This window comes from Triticum dicoccoides, chromosome 6B, assembly GCF_002162155.2.
Source record: "Triticum dicoccoides isolate Atlit2015 ecotype Zavitan chromosome 6B, WEW_v2.0, whole genome shotgun sequence".
NCBI lineage: Eukaryota > Viridiplantae > Streptophyta > Magnoliopsida > Poales > Poaceae > Triticum > Triticum dicoccoides.
In genome coordinates, this window is record NC_041391.1 from 216152368 (window position 1) to 216166840 (window position 14473).

Consider the following 14473-nt stretch of genomic DNA (forward strand, 5'->3'; position numbering starts at 1 on the left):
AATCCATAACATATATAAAGGGTATGCATGGTCTAAAAAGTGAAGTCGTGGCGACAATCAATAAAGTTAAAAAAAAGAAGACGATAACTTGTAAGTTAACCAGTTTTAGGCAACTGAGGTGTGATTGCGGCTTGAAGTACGTGGTATTTCCCGAAAGAGGAAGGGATGATGTAGCACAGCGACGATCGGTATTTCCCTCAGTGATGAGACCAAGGTTATTGAACCAGTAGGAGAATCACGCAACACTATGTAAACAGTACCTGCACACAAAGAATAAATACTTGCAATCCGACGTGTTAAAGGGGTTGTCAATCCCTTTCGGGTAACGATGCCAGAAATTGTCGAATTGACAGGATAAAAATATGATATATTGGATAAATAGATCTCGAATAAACACAAAATAAAATAAAGTGCAACAAGGTATTTTTGGGTTTTTGGAAATATAGATCTGAAAATAAAAAGCGAATAAAAATAGATCTCGAAGACAAATATGATAAAGAAGAGACCCCGGGGCCATAGATTTCACTAGTGCCTTCTCTTGAGAAAAATAGCATATGGTGGGTAAACAAATAACTGCTGGTTAATTGATAGAACTTCAAATAATCATGACGATAACCAGGCAATGATCATTATATAGGCATCACTTCCAAGATTAGTAGACTGACTCCTGCCTGCATCTACTACTATTACTCCACATATCGACCACTATCCAGTATGCATCTAGTGTATTATCATGGAGAAACGGAGTAATGCAATAAGAACAATGGCATGATGTAGACAAGATATATTTATGTAGAAATAGACCCCATCTTGTTATTCTTAATGGCAATGATACATACATGTCGTTTCCCCTTCTGTCACTGGGATCAAGCACCGTAAGATCGAACCCATCACAAAGCACCTCTTTCCATGGTAAGAAAAATCGATCTAGTTGCCTAACTAAACCAAAGATTCAAAGAATAAATGCAAGGCTATAAGTAATCATGCATATAAGAGATCAAAAGACTCAAATAACTTTCATGGATAAAAACATATATCTGATCATAGACTCAAAGTTCATCGGATCGCAACAAACACACCACAAAAAGAGTTACATCAAATAGACCTCCAAAAGACTATTGTATTGAGAATCAAGAGAGAGAGAGAGAGAGAGAGAGAGAGAGAGAGAGAGAGCACTACAAAAAAAATACACTTCCATGATGATACATGTCTGTCAAAGTAGGACACATTTTCTGTCATGCATGTACATCCATGACGATTTTATGACAGAATCAAGATAGTCATACATGTGCTGTCGTGGAAGTGTTCCATGACATTACCAAAGTTATCATCACAGAAGTCTCCACTTCCATGACGATAAATGACGCGTCATGGAAGTGCTTTCGTCAAGGTAACCGACACATGGCTGTTGGGGAACGTTGCATAAAATAAAATTTTCCTACGTTCACCAAGATCAATCTATGAGTTCATCTAGCAACGAGAGAGAGGAGTGCATCTACATACCCTTGTAGATCGCGTGCAGAAGCGTTCAAGAGAATGGGGTTGAGGGAGTCATTCTCGTCGTGATCCAAATCACCGGAATCCTAGCGCCGAACGGACGACACCTCCGCGTTCAATACACGTACGGTCAGCGTGACGTCTCCTCCTTCTTGATCCAGCAAGGGGAAAGGAGAGGTTGATGAAGATCCAGCAGCACGACGGCGTGGTGGTGGATGCAGCAGGGTTCCGGCAGGGCTTCGCCAAGCGACTACGGGAGGAGGAGGTGTAGCAGGGGAGAGGGAGGCGCCAAGACTTCAGGGTGCGGCTGCCCTCCCTCCCCCCTTTATATAGGCCCCCTGAGGGGGGCACCGGCCCTGGAGATGGGATCTCCCAAGGGGGGCGGCGGCCAGGGGGGTGGAGTGCCCCCTCAAGGCAAGTGGAGGCGCCCCCACCCTAGGGTTTCCAACCCTAGGCGCAGGAGGGGAGGGCAAGGGGGGGGGGGGGCGGGCACCAGCCCACTAGGGGCTGGTTCCCCTCCCACTTCAGCCCACGGGGCCCTCCGGGATAGGTGGCCCCACCCGGTGGACCCCCGGGACCCTTCCGGTGGTCCCGGTACAATACCGGTGACCCCCGAAACTCTCCCGATAGCCGAAACTGCACTTCCTATATATAATTCTTTACCTCCGGACCATTCCGGAACTCCTCGTGACGTCCGGTATCTCATCCGGGACTCTGAACAACTTTCGTTTTGCTGCATACTCATATTCATACAACCCTAGCGTCACCGAACCTTAAGTGTGTAGACCCTACGGTTTCGGGAGACATGCAGACATGACCGAGACGGCTCTCTGGTCAATAACCAATAGCGGGATCTGGATACCCATGTTGTCTCCCACATACTCCTCGATGATCTCATCGGATGAACCACGATGTCGAGGATTTAAGCAACCCCGTATACAATTCCCTTTGTCAATCGGTACGTTACTTGCCCGAGATTCGATCGTCGGTATCCCAATACCTCGTTCAATCTCGTTACCGGCAAGTCACTTTTACTCGTACCGTAATGCATGATCCCGTGACCAGACACTTGGTCACTTTGATCTCATTATGATGATGCATTACCGAGTGGGCCCAGAGATACCTCTCCGTCATACGGAGTGACAAATCCCAGTCTCGATCCGTGTCAACCCAACAGACACTTTTGGAGATACCTGTAGTGCACCTTTATAGTCAACCAGTTACGTTGTGACGTGTGGTACACCCAAAGCACTCCTACGGTATCCGAGATTTACACGATCTCATGGTCTAAGGAAAAGATACTTGACATTGGAAAAGCTCTTGCAAACGAACTACACGATCTTTGTGCTATGCTTAGGATTGGGTCTTTTCCATCACATCATTCTCCTAATGATGTGATCCCGTTATCAATGACATCCAATGTCCATAGTCAGGAAACCATGACCATCTGTTGATCAACGAGCTAGTCAACTAGAGGCTCACTAGGGACATGTTGTGGTCTAAGTATTCACACGTGTATTACGATTTCCGGATAATACAATTATAGCATGAATGAAAGATAATTATCATGAACAAGGAAATATAATAATAATCCTTTTATTATTGCCTCTAGGGCATATTTCCAACAGTCTCCCACTTGCACTAGAGTCAATAATCTAGTTACATTGTGATGAATCGAACACCCATAGAGTTCTGGTGTTGATCATGTTTTGCTCGCGGAAGAGGTTTAGTCAATGGATCTGCGACATTCAGATTCGTATGTACTTTGCAAATATCTATGTCTCCATCTTGAACATTTTCACGGATGGAGTTGAAACGACGCTTGATGTGCCTGGTCTTCTTGTGAAACCTGGGCTCCTTGGCAAGGGCAATAGCTCCAGTGTTGTCACAGAAGAGGGTGATTGGCCCCGACGCATTGGGTATGACTCCTAGGTCGGTGATGAACTCCTTCATCCATATTGCTTCATGTGCTGCCTCCGAGGCTGCCATGTACTCCGCTTCACATGTAGATCCCGCCAGAACGCTCTGCTTGCAACTGCACCAGCTTACTGCTCCACGATTCAACATATACACGTATCCGGTTTGTGACTTAGAGTCATCCAGATCTGTGTCGAAGCTAGCGTTGACGTAACCCTTTACGACAAGCTCTTCGTCACCTCCATAAATGAGAAACATGTCCTTTGTCCTTTTTAGGTACTTCAGGATATTCTTGGCCACTGTCTAGTGTTCCTTGCCGGGATTACTTTGGTACCTTCCTACCAAACTTACGGCAAGGTTTACATCAGGTCTGGTACACAGCATGGCATACATAATAGATCCTATGGCCGAGGCATAGGGGATGACACTCATCTCTTCTTTATCTTTTGCCGTGGTCGGGCATTGACCCGAGCTCAATCTCACACCTTGCAATACAGGCAAGAACCCTTTCTTGGATTGATCCATTTTGAACTTCTTCAAAATCTTATCAAGGTATGTGCTTTGTGAAAGACCTATGAGGCGCCTCGATCTATCCCTGTAGATCTTGATGCCTAATATGTAAGCAGCTTCTCCAAGGTCCTTCATTGAAAAACACTTATTCAAGTAGGCCTTAATGCTGTCCAAAAGTTCTATATCATTTCCCATCAAAAGTATGTCATCTACATATAATATGAGAAATGCTACAGAGCTCCCACTCACTTTCTTGTAAACGCAGGCTTCTCCATAAGTCTGCATAAACCCAAACGCTTTGATCATCTCATCAAAGCGAATGTTCCAACTCCGAGATGCTTGCACCAGCCCATAAATGGATCGCTGGAGCTTGCATACCCTGTTAGCATTCCTAGGATCGACAAAACCCTCCGGCTGCATCATATAAAGTTCTTCCTTAAGATAGCCATTAAGGAATGCCGTTTTGACGTCCATTTGCCATATCTCATAATCATAGTATGCGACAATTGCTAACATGATTCGGACGGACTTCAGCTTCGCTACGGGAGAGAAAGTCTCATCGTAGTCAACCCCTTGAACTTGCCGATAACCCTTAGCGACAAGTCGAGCTTTATAGATGGTAACATTACCATCCGCGTCTGTCTTCTTCTTAAAGATCCATTTGTTTTCTATCGCTCACCGATCATCAGGCAAGTCTTTCAAAGTCCATACTTTGTTTTCATACATGGATTCTATCTCGGATTGCATGGCTTCAAGCCATTTGTTGGAATCTGGGCCCGCCATCGCTTCTTCATAGTTCGAAGGTTCACCGTTGTCTAACAACATGATTTCCAGGACAGGGTTGCCATACCACTCTGGTGTGGAACGTGTCCTTGTGGACCTACGAAGTTCAGTAGCAACTTGATCCGAAGTACCTTGATCATCATTAATTTCCTCTCCAGTCGGTGTAGGCACCACAAGAATATTTTCCTGAGCTGCACTACTTTCCGGTTCAAGAGGTAGTACTTCATCGAGTTCTACTTTCCTCCCACTTACTCCTTTCGAGAGAAACTCTTTTTCCAGAAAGGATCCGTTCTTGGAAACAAAGATCTTGCCTTCAGATCTAAGGTAGAAGGTATACCCAATGGTTTCCTTAGGGTATCCTATGAAGACGCATTTTTCTGACTTGGGTTCGAGCTTTTCAGGTTGAAGTTTCTTGACATAAGCATCGCATCCCCAAACTTTTAGAAACGACAGCTTAGGTTTCTTTCCAAACCATAATTCATATGGTGTCATCTCAACAGATTTAGACGGAGCCCTATTTAAAGTGAATGTAGCTGTCTCTAGAGCGTATCCCCAAAATGATAGTGGTAAATCGGTAAGAGACATCATAGATCGCACCATATCCAATAGAGTGCGATTACGATGTTTGGACACACCATTACACTGAGGTGTTCCAGGCGGCGTGAGTTGTGAAACGATTCCACATTTTCTTAAGTGCGTACCAAATTCGTGACTTAAATATTCTCCTCCACGATCTGATCGTAAGAACTTTATTTTTCGATCACGTTGATTCTCTACTTCATTCTGAAATTCCTTGAACTTTTCAAAGGTATCAGACTTGTGTTTCATCAAGTAGACATACCCATATCTACTTAAGTCATCAGTGAGAGTGAGAACATAACGATATCCTCCGCGAGGCTCAACGCTCATTAGACCACACACATCAGTATGTATGATTTCCAATAAGTTGGTTGCTCGCTCCATTGTTCCGGAGAACGGAGTCTTGGTCATTTTGCCCATGAGGCATGGTTCGCATGTGTCAAATGATTCATAATCGAGAGACTCTAAAAGTCCATCAGCATGGAGCTTCTTCATGCGCTTGACACCAATGTGACCAAGGCGGCAGTGCCACAAGTATGTGGGACTATCGTTATCAAGTTTACATCTTTTGGTATTCACACTATGAATATGTGTAACATTACGTTCGAGATTCATTAAGAATAAACCATTGACCATCGGGGCATGACCATAAAACATATCTCTCATATAAATAGAACAACCATTATTCTCGGATTTAAATGAGTAGCCATCTCGCATTAAACGAGATCCAGATACAATGTTCATGCTCAAACTTGGCACTAAATAACAATTATTGAGGTTTAAAACTAATCCCGTAGGTAAATGTAGAGGTAGCGTGCCGACGGTGATCACATCGACCTTGGAACCATTCCCGACACGCATCGTCACCTCGTCCTTCACCAGTCTCCGCTTATTCCGCAGCTCCTGCCGTGAGTTACAAATGTGAGCAACGGCACCGGTATCAAATACCCAGGAGTTACTACGAGTACTAGTAAGGTACACATCAATTACATGTATATCAAATATACCTTTAGTGTTGTCAGCCTTCTTGTCCGCTAAGTATTTGGGGCAGTTCCGCTTCCAGTGACCCTTCCCTTTGCAATAAAAGCACTCAGTCTCAGGCTTGGGTCCATTCTTTGACTTCTTCCCGGCAACTGGCTTACCGGGCGCGGCAACATCTTTGCCGTCCTTCTTGAATTTCTTCTTACCCTTGCCCTTCTTGAACTTGGTGGTTTTATTGACCATCAACACTTGATGTTCTTTCTTGATTTCTACCTCTGCTGACTTCAACATTGAAAATACTTCAGGAATAGTTTTCACCATCCCCTGCATATTGTAGTTCATCACAAAGCTCTTGTAGCTTGATGGGAGCGACTAAAGGATTCTGTCAATGACCGCCTCATCTGGGAGGTTAATGTCCAGCTGGGACAGGCGGTTGTGCAACCCAGACATTTTGAGTACGTGCTCACTGACAGAACTGTTTTCCTCCATCTTACAATTATAGAACTTGTCGGAGACCTCATATCTCTCGACCCGGGCATGAGCTTGGAAAACCATTTTCAGCTCCTCGAACATCTCATATGCTCCGTGTTGCTCAAAACGCTTTTGGAGCCTCGGTTCTAAGCTGTAAAGCATGCTGCACTGAATGAGGGAGTAAGCATCAGCACGTGACTGCCAAGCGTTGATAACGTCTTGGTTCTCTGGGATGGGTGCTTCACCTAGCGGTCCTTCTAGGACATATGCTTTCTTGGCAGCTATGAGGATGATCCTCAGGTTCCGGACCCAGTCCGTATAGTTGCTGCCATCATCTTTCAGCTTGGTTTTCTCTAGGAACGCGTTGAAGTTCATGTTGAAATGAGCGTTGGCCATTTGATCTACAAGACATATTTTGCAAAGATTTTAGACTAAGTTCATGATAATTAAGTTCATCTAATCAAATTATTTAATGAACTCCCACTTAGATTTGACATCCCTCTAGTCATCTAAGTGTTACATGATTCGAGTCGACTAGGCCGTGTCCGATCATCACGTGAGACGGACTAGTCATCATCGGTGAACATCTCCATGTTGATCGTATCTTCCATACGACTCATGTTCGACCTTTCGGTCTCTGTGTTCCGAGGCCATGTCTGTACATGCTAGGCTCGTCAAGTTAACCCTAAGTGTTTTTGCATGTGTAAAACTGTCTTACACCCGTTGTATGTGAATGTAAGAATCTATCACACCCGATCATCACGTGGTGCTTCGAAACGACGAACTTTAGCAACAGCGCACAGTTAGGGGGAACACTTTCTTGAAATTATTATAAGGGATCATCTTATTTACTACCGTCGTTCTAAGTAAACAATATGCATAAACATAATAAACATCACATGCAATTAAATAGTAGTGACATGATATGGCCAATATCATATAGCTCCTTTGATCTCCATCTTCGGGGCTCCATGACCATCTTCATCACCGGTATGACACCATGATCTCCATCATCGTGTCTCCATGAAGTTGCTCGCCAACTTATTACTTCTACTACTATGGCTAACAGTTTAGCAATAAAGTAAAGTAATTACATGGCGTTAAATCATTGACACGCAGGTCATACAATAATTAAGACAACTCCTATGGCTCCTACCGGTTTTCATACTCATCGACATGCAAGTCGTGATTCCTATTACAAGAACATGATCTCATACATCACAATATATCATTCATCATTCATCACAACTTTTGGCCATATCACATCACAAAGCAATTGCTGCAAAAACAAGTTAGACGTCCTCTAATTGTTGTTGCATCTTTTACGTGGCTGCAATAGGGTTCTAGCAAGAACGTTTTCTTACCTACGAATAACCACAACGTGATTTGTCAACTTCTATTTACCCTTCATAAGGACCCTTTTCATCGAATCCGCTCCAACTAAAGTGGGAGAGACAGACACCCGCTAGCCACCTTATGCAACTAGTGCATGCCAGTCGGTGGAACCTGTCTCACGTAAGCGTACGTGTAAGGTCGGTCCGGGCCACTTCATCCCACAATACCGTTGAAGCAAGATAGGACTAGTAGTGGCAAGAAAGTTGACAACATCTACTGAAAGTGCTAGTTATCGACTAGAGGGGGGGTGAATAGGCGATTTTTATGAAAGTCTTCAAAACATGGAAGTTTCGAAGACAAACAATAGAAACAACCTAATTGATATGCAATGGAAGATAAACTACAACAAGCAAGCCATAATCAAGTATGCAATAGCATTAACGTTCAAAGATTAATAACAGCTAGGTAGTAGGATCAGGATGGAAGATAGTATGAAGCCAATCAACAATAGTAGTCAAGCAATGAAGTCAATCAGATAAGACGATAAGCAATGACTTCACGAAGACAAACTCAAGTAAAGGAGGGAAGAGATAGAACCAGTTGCTTGTTGAAGACACAGGATTTGTTGGACCAGTTCCAGTTGCTGTGACAACTGTACGTCTCGTTAGGGAGGCTGAGATTCAACTCAGAAGACTGTGTCTTCACCTTATTCCCCTTGAGCTAAGGACACCCAGTCCTCGCCCAATCACTCTGGTAAGTCTTCAAGGTAGACTTCCAAACCTTCACAGACTCCGTTCACCCGGCAATCCACAATGACTCTTGGATGCTCAGAACGAGACGCCTAACCGGCTGGAGGATACACAGTCCTCAAGTGTAATAAGTCTTCAGGTCACATAGACAGAAAGACTTCAGTGATGCCTAACACTCTTTGGCTCTGGGTGTTTGGGCTTTGTCCTCGCAAGGATTTCTCTCTCTCAAATGCTTCGAGGTGGGTTGCTCTCAAACGACAAAAGCCGTATACTAACTCTGAGCAGCCACCAATTTATGGTGTAGGGGGTGGGCTATTTATAGCCACTAGGCAACCCGACCTGATTTGTCCGAAATGACCCTGGGTCACTAAGGAACTGACACGTGTTCCAACGGTCAGATTTCAAACACACATGACAACTTTACTTGGGCTACAAGCAAAGCTGACTCATCCAACTCTGGATAAGATTTGCTCTCATTGTCTTCGCTCGAAGACATAGGATTTGGGTTGAGCATCACTTCAGTCACTCTGACTTAGTTCACTTGGACCCCACTTAACAGTACGGTGGTTCCTATGACTCAACAAAGAAGAAAATGAAACAACGAAACCACATAGTCTTCGTGCTCCATAGTCTTCATGCAATGTCTTCTCATGTCATAGTCTTCAATATGAATATCTTCTCATACCACCATTGTCGTCAATGTCTTCATACATTTTTAGGGGTCATCTCCGGTAGGTAAACCGAATCAATGAGGGACACTACCTGCGTTATCCTGCAATTCTCACAAACGCATTAGTCCCTCAACCAACTTTGTCGTAAATACTCCATAACCAACTAGAGGTGGCACTAGATGCACTTACAATCTCCCCCTTTTTGGTGATTGATGACAAACTGGCTGAAGTTTTCAACGGGGATAAAGTATGTGAAATTGTAAAGGATAGGAATTTGTCTTCATAAGTAGCAAGGGTCCCCCCTGAAGATGTGCATATAAATAATTTTGCTTTTGGAATGCAAATGCACATGGCAGGTTGTACTTGTGGAGATCCACTTCAACTTATGAAGATAATTCATAATGCATGAAATGATATAGCATACAGGTTGACATGCATAATGAAGAATGGACGTCTGCAGGATGATTTAAGTGCGGAAGTTATCATCGCACGTGGAAATGCAAATAAGTAGCAGACGACCATCAAGTTTAAGTGTTACAACTCAGAGAACCAAATGTTTCAAAACGCAAGAGTTGTAAGCACGAGGCAAAATATAACGCAACCGCCCATATGAACCCGCTTGAAGACTATCAACTCATACGCTTCTCCCCCTTTTGTCAGTAATGACCAAAAAGGTTTGAAGACATAGAGCATCTACTCGTCTTCTTGATGAGTAGGTGAAGCAGCAGGGTTGTTGTCGTTGGGTGGCGGTGCAGATGAACTTGGTGCAGTGTCGATGCGCGCAGTAGTAGTAGGAGGTGGTGAAGTAGCATCATCTTCATCATTGATCACTCTGGCATTTACTGTTGCCACGGAGGAAGAATATTCAAAGTCTTCAAGAGATGGAGTTCTTCGTAAGACAACATTCCGTGGAGGAGTGGAGTCAAACTGAAATCTTTCATTGAAACCATCGTCTTGAAGATCTGCTTCAGCACTAAGCAGGGTCAAAATCTTCCATGATCGCTGGCAAGTTTCATGAGCAACAAAGGCATTCTTGGTGGCAAGGTTGTGAATGCGATTGACATCCACTAAGATGCTTTGCATCTGTCTCTTGAGCCAGAAATGATGCTTATCCTGTTTCTGATGAAGGGCCACAAGAAGTTCTCGGTCATTGAGAACGCGACAACGCTTCCGAGGCCTTTGGGCAATGGTGCTTTCAGTAGCTTCAGTAGGTGCTCGATGAGGCAGGCGAGTATTTCCAGCCAATGGATAGATTCGTGTAGCTGCTTGAACACCTTCAATGGGTTGAGTGAAGCTTTGGTGCTCGGCATTCTGAAGACAAAGAGGCTTCTTGGCAGGGTCAGGATATATAGCTTCAACTGACATATCAACCTCAGGTAGAAAAATCACATGATTGCGAGCAGAAGGTTGATAGTTGACAGTAGAGTGTCGCTTTATGAGGCGCATGACCCATGGAGCATAAAACTTCAGACCAAAGAGATCAGAGCCGGAGGCAGCAAGTTGTCTGATGAAGAAATCTTGTGCATTGAAGCTGATGCCATTGAAAATGTAGAAGACCAAAGTCTTCATAGCTCCTTCAAGCTTTGCCGCTGATGAATGTCCTTTGATAGGCCATAGAGTCCGCCTGATGATGTGATATATGGTGCGTGGCAGATACTCAAGGTCTTCAACAAAGAACTCTGTTGGATATTCAGCGTCACGGGGCAAAGGCTTCATCATGCTCAGCATCTGACTCATATTGGGTTCAGGCCTATGAAAGATGCTTTCCAGGGCATTGCGATGATGTTGACAGCCAGGTTCATAGAGTTCTCTGGGAGTGGACAGGCCTGTAAGCTCGATGATATCCATAGCTTTGGCTTCATGATGAACGTTTCCGGTCATCCACTCGAGAACCCAAGTCTTCGTATCTCTGTTGTAGCCGTGAATGTGCAGTGTGGCATAGAATTGAAGCAATAGTTCTTCATTCCAGTGTTCTTTATCTGTGACAAAACTGAGCAGCCCAGCATCACGAAAGCAGTCAAGTGCTTCTTCTAAGCAGGGGAGTCCAGTAATGGCTTCAGTGTCGAGGCGCATATGAGGGAAGATGCGCCCTTGATCATACAGAACACAGGAGTAATAGCTTCGCTGCTGATGACTCCAGAACCGATCTGATGCAATTCTTGGCTTCGTGTAGGGGTTCTTCGAGCTATCAAAGAATGTGTTGTGGCTCTTGAAGCCATTTGCATTAAAGGACCCGACAGCGGTGGCAGTACCAGGAAACCTTGGCAGTCTGGGCTTGGGCTTCTGGACTTGAGGCCTATGCTCAACATGATAGTCAAATTGAGGACCAGAGACATTAGGCAGAGGGACGAGAACGGGCCATCTGACTGTTGTTAGCTCTCCGTGGTTATATGCTTGCTCAATTGTATAGGGCCTTGGGGGCGGAACAGGAGCAGTGGCGGCAACTGAGGCTTCAGGCTGCACAACAGGTGCTTCAGAAGCAGTAGCCTCACTAGCTTCAGGTGCAGTGGCCGCATTAGCTTCAGGCACACTGGTTGTTGCAAGCTCCACATTAGCTTCAGCCATGACAATGTCATCGGCTTCACTTGCGTTGGTTGTGGCAGCTTCAGGATTTTCAACCTCCACTTGAGGAGCTGGAGGGTCAGGCATTGACACGTTCACTTCATGAACTATTTCTTCAGGAATGGGGGGAGTAGGGAGACGTTCTTCTTGACGTTCTTCATCGGCTGATGCAGCCGGATTTTCTTCAGCAACAGGTGCTTCAGACGCAGAGACATTCGCAGCAGGAGTGGCTTCTGAAAACACTTGACGTGCAACAGGTTGATGATGCACTTCTCCTTCTGGAACGCTCGGAAGAGGAGCTTGAGGCCTTGGTCCTTTGCGAAGCCTTTGAAGTACTGGCGACGCTTTTGGAGATGGAGTGGGCAAGCCCTCATCCTCTTCAGCTTGTACGGATGTTGCGACTTGTTGTTGGGGAGTGTTGGGGGAGTCTTGTTCTTGCGGGCGATCAGCCCATGAATCATCCTGTGCAATTGGCGTCAGAGGACGGCCAATGCTGATGAGTTCGCTGTTCGTACGAATAGCCGATGATACCACATTGTATTCGATCTGAGGAAGAACTTCATCATCTTCAACATTGTCATGATGACCAATGTCTTCAGCAGTGGTGGGTTCACCTGCTGGAATATCTTCAGCTTCAGGAGCCTCTGTGGAAGCAGACTCATGAACAGTCAGGTGAAGTTCTTGGGATGCAGATGCAGGATGAATCACTGAGATGGGTTCAACAAAAAGGGGCTCTGTGGGAGCAGCCCGATTTCTTGGTCTTGCGCTTCTTCTTGGAGGGAGCGGCATCAGAGGCTTCGGTATTCTTCCTCTTTCTGGCTTCTGCCTCTGCAGCCCTCGTCTTCTTCTGTTCTGAAGCGGTTGTGGTGACCTTTGGCTTCGAGCCAGTCATGCTACTTGGGAAGATAATGCGTGGAGCTTCTTGGCTTGAAGGTGCAGGCTGATCAGCAGGAAGCTTCTTCTTTTTCTTTGCTGCCATCCTGGGGTCAATGCCAGGACGGCCAAGTGACTTGCGCTTATCAGCCTCATTGTAGGCAAGCACACACTTATCAGCCAAACTCTTCATGCGCTCATGAGAGCCTTGAGCTTCTTGGCGCTTCTTCAGAAAATCTTCTTTAAGCTCATGCAGCATGACCTTAAAGTTTTGGACGTCTTGAACACTTAGCTTGGCCACATGCTTCTGGAATTGAGCCTTCTCATAATCACTCATAATCAATCTTATGCATGAGCTCAACGATTCACTGAGTGAGAGCCATCTCAGAAGCAATGGCGCCATTAAAAGAGACGCTGAGGCCAATTGGAAGCTGTAAATCTTCAAAGCTGATGTTTGGGGTGTCAAACCACTCATCAATGAAATTGTGGATGATGGCCACATCAAAGAGAGGCAAATTGCTGAAGATTTCTGCTTCTTCCTTGCTCTTTATCAGCTGCTCAAGAGCATCATCCGCAAGATCTTCATCACTTGATAGATCAATGGGTTCTTCACGCAGAATAGCAGCAGGAGTTAGAGCTTGATCAGTATGCCTGACAAGTTGCCTTTTCTTCTCCGTCTTCTTGGAGATACGAGATTGATCTTCAGACTGCACACTGGCTTCAGGAGGTGCAGTGGCCAATGGCTTCACATGAGAAGCTTTGGGAGGTGCGGCTGATGATGTAGCCTTAACCTTCATTGGCTTCTTCGGCCTTGGAGTAGGAGCAGGGGCTTCATCAGAATCAGCATCATTGTTGGGATGATCCACTCTGGCACCATGAACCAAGACGTAGGAGATGAGACCATCAAGGTTTGCAAAGGGGCCAATTCTATTCTCTTCAGCTTCACGTGTCCCATCCTCACGGGGAGCAGAGGGACCAGGATTGAAGTCTAATCCCCATGACTTCTTGTTTTCCTTTGCTGAAGACATAACAAACTGGAAGTTGCGCTTGAAGAGATTGTCATCGCGACACCAGAGCAATGATGATGGGTCGGCTTCTTCAGGCTGTGGTCCACGGACCATGCAAGGATAGAATTCTTGCGCAATGGCTTCAGCTTTGTTCTTGGGGGGAAGGCCTCGATAGAGAATATCACCCCAAGGGCTCTTGATAGCATATTTCTCTGCGTACTCCTGGGTGACGAACTTGTACTTGTACCACTGTTCAGCCCAATAGCGTCGAATCCATTGGATTCGAGTCTTGCGCTGATTGTAATCTTCTTCGGGACCTGTTTTATACATTTCTGCCAGATCCTCAGGCAGATCCTTCGAAGTTCCCCCACGACGCTGTCTGTCACCCTTCCTTGCTGATTTTTCTGCAGCCATGAACTTCAAGCTGAATGGCTTCAATACGTTTAGAGGCTTCAGAGATTTACGCTTGCTGGTCAAGCAGGAACTGGCTTCAGGAGAATTGATATGATGCTGTAAGTATTCTACAAACGAATGCAGA